Source organism: Mus musculus, chromosome 5 (assembly GCF_000001635.26).
Source record: "Mus musculus strain C57BL/6J chromosome 5, GRCm38.p6 C57BL/6J".
Classification (NCBI taxonomy): Eukaryota; Metazoa; Chordata; class Mammalia; order Rodentia; family Muridae; genus Mus; species Mus musculus.
In genome coordinates, this window is record NC_000071.6 from 87,093,099 (window position 1) to 87,102,408 (window position 9,310).

Sequence of the window (9,310 nt, forward strand, 5' to 3'; positions counted from 1 at the left end):
CAAGCACAAGACCACAAGCAACAAAAGCTAACATACTTTGGCAGCATTAGAACCCAGTTCTGCCATCACAGCAAGACCTGGATATCCCAACACACCTGAAAACTAGGATGCTGACCTAAAATCCTATCTCATGAACATAATCGAGTCCTTCAAGGAGGATATAAATACCCCCCTAAAAAAACAAAAAACAAAACAAAAAACAAAACAAAACAAAACAGGAAAACACAGGTAAATAGGTAGAAGCACTTAAAAAGGAAACAAATAAATACCATATTGACGCTGACATCTAAACCACACAAAGACACAACAAAGAAAGAAAACTTCCAACCAATTTTCCTTATTAATATCAATGCAAAAATGCCCAATAAAATTTTAGCAAACTGAACCAAGGAATGTATCAAAACCATCATTCACAGTGATCAAGTAGACTTCATCTCATGGATGCAATGTTGGTTCAATATATGCAAATATTTTAATGTAACCCACTATATAGGTAAACTCAAAGAAAAAAAATCACATGATCATCTCATTAGATGCTAAAAACGCCTTTGACAAAATACAACACTCCTTCATGTTAAAGTATTGGAAAGATAAGGAATTCAAGGTCCATACCTAAACATAATAAAAGTAATATACAGCAAACAACAGGCAATATCAAATTAAAAGTGGAGAGATACTTAAAGCAATCCCACTATAATCATGGACAAGACAAGGCTCTTCCTAACTCTAGCTAAGAGATCAAGGAGGTACAATTTGAAAAAGAAGAAGGTAACGTATCATTATTTGTAGATGATATTATAGTATGCATAAGTGACTCCAAAAATTCTACCAGGGAAACTCTAAATCTGAAAACTTAAGCTAAGTGGCTGGATTTAAAATGAACTCAAACAAATCAGTATCCTTTCATTTCTACAAATGATAAATGGAGTGGAGAAAGAAAATAAAAAAAAATGACACACTTCACAATAGTCAGAAATATATAATATTTTGGGGTAACTCTAACCAAATAAGTGAGAGACCTGTATAACCTGTATAACCAGAACTTCAAGTCTCTCAAAAAAGAAATTAAAGACCTCAGAAAATGTAAAGATCTCCCATGCTCATGAACTGGTAGGATTAACATAGTTAAAAAGGCCATCTTACCAAAAGCAATCTACAGATTCAATGCAATCTCCATCAGAATTCCAATAAATTCTTCAAAGAAAAGGAAAGAGCAATTCTTAAATTGATAAGGGAAACAAAATCCAGGATAGGGAAAACCATTTTTAAACATAAAAAACTGGGAGAATCAGTATCTCTGAACTCAAGGTGTACTACAGAGCAATAGTGATTAAAAACTGCATGGTATTGATACACAGACAAACAAACTGATCAATGGAATAGAATTGAGACACAGAAATAAAACCACACACTTATTGACACTTGACCTTTGACAAAGAAGCCAAAAAATATACAAGGGAAAAAAGAAAGCATCTTCAATGAATGATGCTGGTCTAACCAGCAGTAGGTGTACCAAAGAGTACACATGGTGGGACTCATGACTCCAGTTCCATATGTAACAGAGGATGGCCTAGTCAGACATCAATGAGAAGAAAGACCATTGGTCCTGTGAAGTCTCTATGCCCCATTGTAGGGGAATGCCAGGGCCAGGATTAGGAGTGGGTGGGTTGGTGAGCAGAGAGAGGGGAAGGGAATAGGGGTTTTCAGAGGGGAAACCAGGAAAGTGGACAACATTTGAAATGTAAATAAAGTAAATATCTAATAAAGAAACAAAAAAGAAAAACCCTTGTGCCAGAATCACCAGACATATAACATTAAATGTACAGAGTATATGATCTTCTACCTAAAGTCAAAGTAATTCAACACATCAATCAAATGCATTATTAAAATGAAGAATTTAATGAAATAAAAAATTAAAGTCTTTCCTGAAATATTTAAATGTAGATATTTGCTAATACAATTTGAAAATATTATAAATATATATAACATTATAGAAGCTACAAGATGTGAAATAAAGAAGGTAATTTTTTTTTTGTAGAAAAATATCTCATAGCATTAAGTTATGGTGATTTTGAATGAATGACTTTCATGGCTGTGTTGTCTGGGCCACAAGTCAATAAAACTGAGCAATAAGAAATCCATTAAAATTATTGTCACCTTTAAAAAAAAAAGAAAAATATGAAAACAGGCCTTCCAGTTTCCATCTCTGCCTCTAGCAGATCCTCTGACAATATACCCATAGTGCCAGGAGGGAGAAAACCTCCCAGGATTGCCTATGAGTGCAGGTAGGTCCACCACTGCTGCTCAGAGGAACCTGCCCAGAACCCTCAGGACACAGGAGCTGAGAGGCTGCCTGGTACAGGAGTCTTCTGGTCTCTGTCTTCACCTGAGAGCTGACCCTGTACCATAGTTTTCCATACCCAAATCCCTCCTGGAGGGAACTGGTACTGACACACAGGTTTTCAGGAGGGACAAGCCAAAGTCAGAGACAGAAAGACCAGTTAACACCATAGATAACCAGATGGTGAAAGGCAAGAGTAAGAACATAAGCAGTAGAAACAAAGACTGTCCTGGTATCATCAGAACCCAGTTCTCCCACCACAGTGAATCTTAGTTACCCCAACACACCAGACTCTGTATCAAAATCACATCTCATGATGATGATGATAGAGGAATTTAAGAAGGACATAAATAACTCCCTTAAAGAACTACAAGAGAACACAGGTAAACAGTTAGAAGACCTTAAAGAGGAAACACAAATATCTCTCAAAGAATTTCAGGAAAACACAACAAAACAGGTGAAGGAACTAAACTATCCAGGATCTAAAAGTGGAAACATAAACAATAAATAAATCACAAGGCAAGACAACACCAGAGATAGAAAAAGTAGGAAAGAGGCCAGAAATCATACATGTAAGCATCACCAACAGAATACAATAGATAGAAGAGAGAATCTTAGGTGCAGAAGATACCATAGAAACACTTACACAATAGTCAAAGAAAATGCAAAATGCAAAAAGCTCCTAGCCCAAAACTTCCAGGAAATCCTGGACACAATGAGAATAACAAACCTAAGAATAATAGTTATAGAAGGGAGTGAGGATTCCCAAGTTAATGGACAAGTAAATAAGCTCAACAAAATTATAGAAGAAAACTACCATAACCTAAAGAACGAGATGCCCATGAACATACAAGAAACCTACAGAACTCCAAATACACTGAACAAGAAAAGAAATTCCTCCTGTCACATAATAATCAAAACACCGAACACACTAAACAAAGAAAGAATATTAAAAGCAATAAGGGGAAAAAGTCAAGTAACATATAAAGGCAGACCTGACAGAATTATATCAAACTTCTCATGAGAGACTATCAAAGCTAGAACATCCTGGGCAGAAGTTATACAGATCTTAAGAGAACACAAATGCCAACCCAGACAACTATACCTAGCAAAACTCTCAATTACCATAGATGAAGAAACCAAGATATTTCATGATAAAACCAAATTTTCACAATATCTTTCCACAAATCCAGCCCTACAAAGAATAATAGAAAGGAAATGACAGCACAAGGAAGAAAACTACACCCTAGAAAAAGCAAGAAACTAATCTTCTCTCAACAAACCCAAAAGAAGATAACCACACAAACATAAAAATTATATCAGTAATAACAGGGAACAACAAGCATTATTCCTTAATATGTCTTTGTTAAAATGAATTATAGAAAACTTCATTCCAAGGCTACATCCAAAATATACAATGAAATGCATCTCCTTACATACTTAATAAAAAAGGGCCATATCTACATTTTAGATTTTACAATGTACAGATCTTCTGCTCCCACAAAAGTCTGATAAACAAGTTAATCCAATTAATTGAAATTTTAAATGACTCTCTTTATATAAAGTATATTCTAAATGCATAATATTCAAATTGAGTTTCAGTATGAAACTGTTCTCAGTTTCTGGAATCCTTGGTAGTCTATGAAAGCATATGTCCCTGTGCAGCTTGAAATGAGGTAAGAGGATGGTTTTGTAGACACAGTCTTCATATGTTTATTCTCAATGCCCAGGGCAACAGATATTGGAGAAGAGGTCACCATATTCATAAGAGCTGGTGTCTCACATCATGATGTAAATATCTGAACTAAAAGAATTGTTAATGTGCTGAGTGAGATAGAGATTCAGGAAATCATACAAGTAGTGGTACATGTTAATATGTGCATCTAATTTCATGAAATACTTGGTTTTTCAAAAGCAATGTCACATTTAGCATCTTCTATAGGCCTGAAATTGAGCTGAATGTAGCCTAGTAGATCAGCAAACCAGGACTGCAGAGGGCTCTTGCTGACATTCAGACACCAGTGTGTACATGTCAAGTTTACAGTATCCTCCAATTTCACCACCCTGAAGAAAATCTTCCTTGAATCTGTCAAGATTTCTCTTGATGTTTCTTAAGTCCAGGTATCGACCAATAGCTCTAAAATACTGAAGATGATGAGAGCAAACCAGACTTGAGTTGCTTGCTCTATCTGGCTGGTAGAATGTTCTTATCTCCTCCAGCTGCTCTTGTGCATTTCCAAAGTCAGCTTGTTTCCAGAATGTGTACTGGGATGACTCCAGTTTGTTTGTCTATCCCAAGTTGACATAACTGCAAATGGGGAAACTGAATCTGAACTCTGGTATGTAGGATTTGCTATAACCCCAGGAGTAGTGTAGATTTTCTAAACGTTTCTTTTTTTTTTTTTTTTTTTTCCTTTTTAAACTTCACTTTATTTATTATTTTTTTTTCCATTTTTTATTAGGTATTTAGCTCATTTACATTTCCAATGCTATACCAAAAGTCCCCCTTACCCACCCACCCCCACTTCCCTACCCACCCACTCCCCCCCTTTGGCCCTGGCGTTCCCCTGTACCGGGGCACACAAAGTCTGCGTGTCCAATGGGCCTCTCTTTCCAGTGATGGCCGACTAGGCCATCTTTTGATACATATGCAGCTAGAGTCAAGAGCTCAGGGGTACTGGTTAGTTCATAATGTTTTTCCACCTATAGGGTTGAAGATCCCTTTAGCTCCTTGGATACTTTCTCTAGCTCCTCCATTGGGAGCCCTGTGATCCATCCATTAGCTGACTGTGAGCATCCACTTCTGTGTTTGCTAGGCCCCGGGATAGTCTCACAAGAGACAGCTACATCTGGGTCCTTTCGATAAAATCTTGCTAGTATATGCAATGGTGTCAGCGTTTGGATGCTGATTATGGGGTGGATCCCTGGATATGGCAGTCTCTACATGGTCCATCCTTTCATCTCAGCTCCAAACTTTGTTTCTGTAACTCCTTCCATGGGTGTTTTGTTCCCACTTCTAAGGAGGGGCATAGTGTCCACACTTCAGTCTTCATTTTTCTTGAGTTTCATGTGTTTAGGAAATTGTATCTTATATCGTGGGTATCCTAGGTTTTGGGCTAGTATCCATTCTCACTGGTGTGAGGTGGAATCTCAGGGTTGTTTTGATTTGCATTTCCCTGATGATTAAGGATGTTGAACATTTTTTTAGTTGCTTCTCTGCCATTCGGTATTCCTCAGGTGAGAATTCTTTGTTCAGTTCTGAGCCCCATTTTTTAAGGGGGTTATTTGATTTTCTGAGGTCCACCTTCTTGAGTTCTTTATATATGTTGGATATTAGTCCCCTATCTGATTTAGGATAGGTAAAGATCCTTTCCCAGTCTGTTGGTGGTCTTTTTGTCTTATAGACAGTGTCTTTTGCCTTGCAGAAACTTTGGAGTTTCATTAGGTCCCATTTGTCAATTCTCGATCTTACAGCACAAGCCATTGCTGTTCTGTTCAGGAATTTTTCCCCTGTGCCCATATCTTCAAGGCTTTTCCCCACTTTCTCCTCTATAAGTTTCAGTGTCTCTGGTTTTATGTGAAGTTCCTTGATCCACTTAGATTTGACCTTAGTACAAGGAGATAAGTATGGATCGATTCGCATTCTTCTACATGATAACAACCAGTTGTGCCAGCACCAATTGTTGAAAATGCTGTCTTTCTTCCACTGGATGGTTTTGGCTCCCTTGTCGAAGATCAAGTGACCATAGGTGTGTGGGTTCATTTCTGGGTCTTCAATTCTATTCCATTGGTCCACTTGTCTGTCTCTATACCAGTACCATGCAGTTTTTATCACAATTGCTCTGTAGTAAAGCTTTAGGTCAGGCATGGTGATTCCACCAGAGGTTCTTTTATCCTTGAGAAGAGTTTTTGCTATCCTCGGTTTTTTGTTATTCCAGATGAATTTGCAAATTGCTCCTTCTAATTCGTTGAAGAATTGAGTTGGAATTTTAATGGGGATTGCATTGAATCTGTAGATTGCTTTTGGCAAGATAGCCATTTTTACAATGTTGGTCCTGCCAATCCATGAGCATGGGAGATCTTTCCATCTTCTGAGATCTTCTTTAATTTCTTTCTTCAGGGACTTGAAGTTTTTATCATACAGATCTTTCACTTCCTTCGTTAGAGTCACGCCGAGATATTTTATATTATTTGTGGCTATTGAGAAGGGTGTTGTTTCCCTAATTTCTTTCTCAGCCTGTTTATTCTTTGTGTAGAGAAAGGCCATTGACTTGTTTGAGTTAATTTTATATCCAGCTACTTCACCGAAGCTGTTTATCAGGTTTAGGAGTTCTCTGTTGGAATTTTTAGGGTCACTTATATATACTATCATATCATCTGCAAAAAGTGATATTTTGACTTCCTCTTTTCCAATTTGTATCCCCTTGATCTCCTTTTGTTGTCGAATTGCTCTGGCTAATACTTCAAGTACTATGTTGAAAAGGTAGGGAGAAAGTGGGCAGCCTTGTCTAGTCCCTGATTTTAGTGGGATTGCTTCCAGCTTCTCTCCATTTACTTTGATGTTGGCTACTGGTTTGCTGTAGATTGCTTTTATCATGTTTAGGTATTGGCCTTGAATTCCTGATCTTTCCAGAACTTTTATCATGAATGGGTGTTGGATCTTGTCAAATGCTTTTTCTGCATCTAACGAGATGATCATGTGGTTTTTGTCTTTGAGTTTGTTTATATAATGGATTACATTGATGGATTTTCGTATATTAAACCATCCCTGCATCCCTGGAATAAAACCTACTTGGTCAGGATGGATGATTGCTTTAATGTGTTTAGATTTTCTAAACATTTCTTATATGGACAGTGGGAATCCTCCCTGCACACAGAAGCAACATGCCTGTTATTGTGCAAGAAGGGAACGCACTTCTCTGGGAGATGGAGGCTGGAGTAGTCTGTACAGGGCTTTGCCTGGGACATTTTCAGGCTCAGAATGAGCCTCATCTTGGCCAATCTATGGGAATTCATGAAGCAATACTTCAAAGACAAGCAGCCTAACATAGCAACCTGCTGACTTTTTTAATCCTCAGAATCACCTGGGTGCTGCTGATGCTTTGGATAGCTTAAAACCCTCTAAGTCACCAGTAGGAGGACTAGGTCCTGAATTTCAAGTATCCAAATCCACAGCGTTGCAATGCATTCTGCTGGCTAACTATACTTGACCATTTTTGGTAAAAAGGTAACCCTTGGCAATGGGGAAAATCTAAAGAAGCAGATCAGACATTTGGCTTTTGCAAGGGAGCGCCCAAACTCACTTGCATATGCTGGGTGATGGTTCCCTGTAGTACACGAAAATACAACTTTAGGTACTGGCAGAAAGCCCTCCTTGAGTTGAGTTCTCTGGCAAGACTTGGCAGAGATGAAAGCTTTACTATGTTAGGCTACCTTGTCTTTTTGCACAAAATGGCCAGCTGCACTCCACTCATGTATGGCTTGATTGGACTTCCACAGGCCTGCAGCATCACTAGAGAGCAGCAGCAGCAGCAGATCAGGAACAACCACTTAATATCTCTTAACATCAATAGACTCAATTCTCCAATAAAAGGACATAGACTAACAAACTGGATCTGTAAACAGGACCCATCATTTTGCTGCAGACAGGAAATGCACCTCAGTGTCAAAGACAAACACTACCTCAGAGTAAAGGGCTGGAAAACAATTTTCCAAGCAAATAGTCCCAAGAAACTAGCAGGAGTAGCCATTCTAATAAGGGATAAAATCCACTTTCAACCAAAAGACATCAAAAAGAATAAGGAAGGATATTCTACAAAGGAAAAATCTACCAAGAAGGATGCTCAATTCTGTACATATATGCTCCAAATGCATGGGTACCCACATTCATAAAAGAAACTTTACAAAAGCTAAAAGTACACATACCTTACACAATAATTGTAGTGGACTTCAACACCCCTCTATCAGCAAAGGACAGATCAGGGAAACACAAATTAGACAGAGACACAGTGAAGCTAACAGAGGTATCAGACCAAATGGATTTAAAAGATATCTATCAAACTTTTCATCCTAAATCAAAAGAATATACCTTCTTCTCAGAACCTCATGGTACCTTCTCCAAAATTGACCATATAATCCATCACAAATTAGACCTCAACATATATAAGAAGATTGAAATAATCCTATGCCTCCTATCAGATGACTACAGATTAAGTTCAGTCTTCAATAGCAAGGAAAACAACAGAAAGTAAACATACACATGGAAGCTGAAGAATGGTCTATGCAATTATAATTTGGTCAAGGAAGAAATAGAGAAATAAATTAACGAATTGTTATAATTTAATGAAAATGAAGATACAACATTCCCAAACTTATGTGACACAATGAAGGCAATGTGAAGAGGAAAACTCATAGCTTTGAGTGACTCAAAACCAAACCAAATCAAACTAAACCAAAACAAACCAAAACAAACAAAGAAAAAAACCAAAATGAAAAAAAAAATGAAAAGAAAAAAAAATGGAACAGAGCATACACTAGCAGCTTTGCAGTATACCTGAAAGCTCTAGAAGAAAAAGAATCAAACACACCCAATAAGAGTAGATGGTAGGAAATAATCAAAGTAAGGGCTGAAATAAACCAAGTAGAAACAGAAAAAGCAATACAAAGAGTCAACAAATCGAAGAGCTGGCTCTTTGAGAAAATCGAGAAGATAGATAAACTCTTAACTAGACTAAGCAGAGGGCACCACAACAGTAACCTAATTTAAAATAATAGAAATGAAAAGGAAGATAAAACAACAGAAAAGAAGAAATCCAAAAAAATTCATCAGATCTTACTACAAAAGGCTATACTCAACAAAACTGGAAAATCTGGATGAAATAGACAATATTCTAGACAGATTCCAGGTACCAAAGTTAAACTGGGATCAGATAAACAATTTAAACTGTCCCATATCCGCTAAAGAAATAG

At 37.4% G+C, this 9,310-nt stretch overlaps 1 pseudogene; it reads right to left on the minus strand.

Annotated features, from left to right (window-relative positions):
• Positions 1–4,060: 4,060 nt before the first annotated feature.
• Gm31230 lies at positions 4,061–7,851 on the minus strand (annotated as a pseudogene).
• Positions 7,852–9,310: the final 1,459 nt, after the last annotated feature.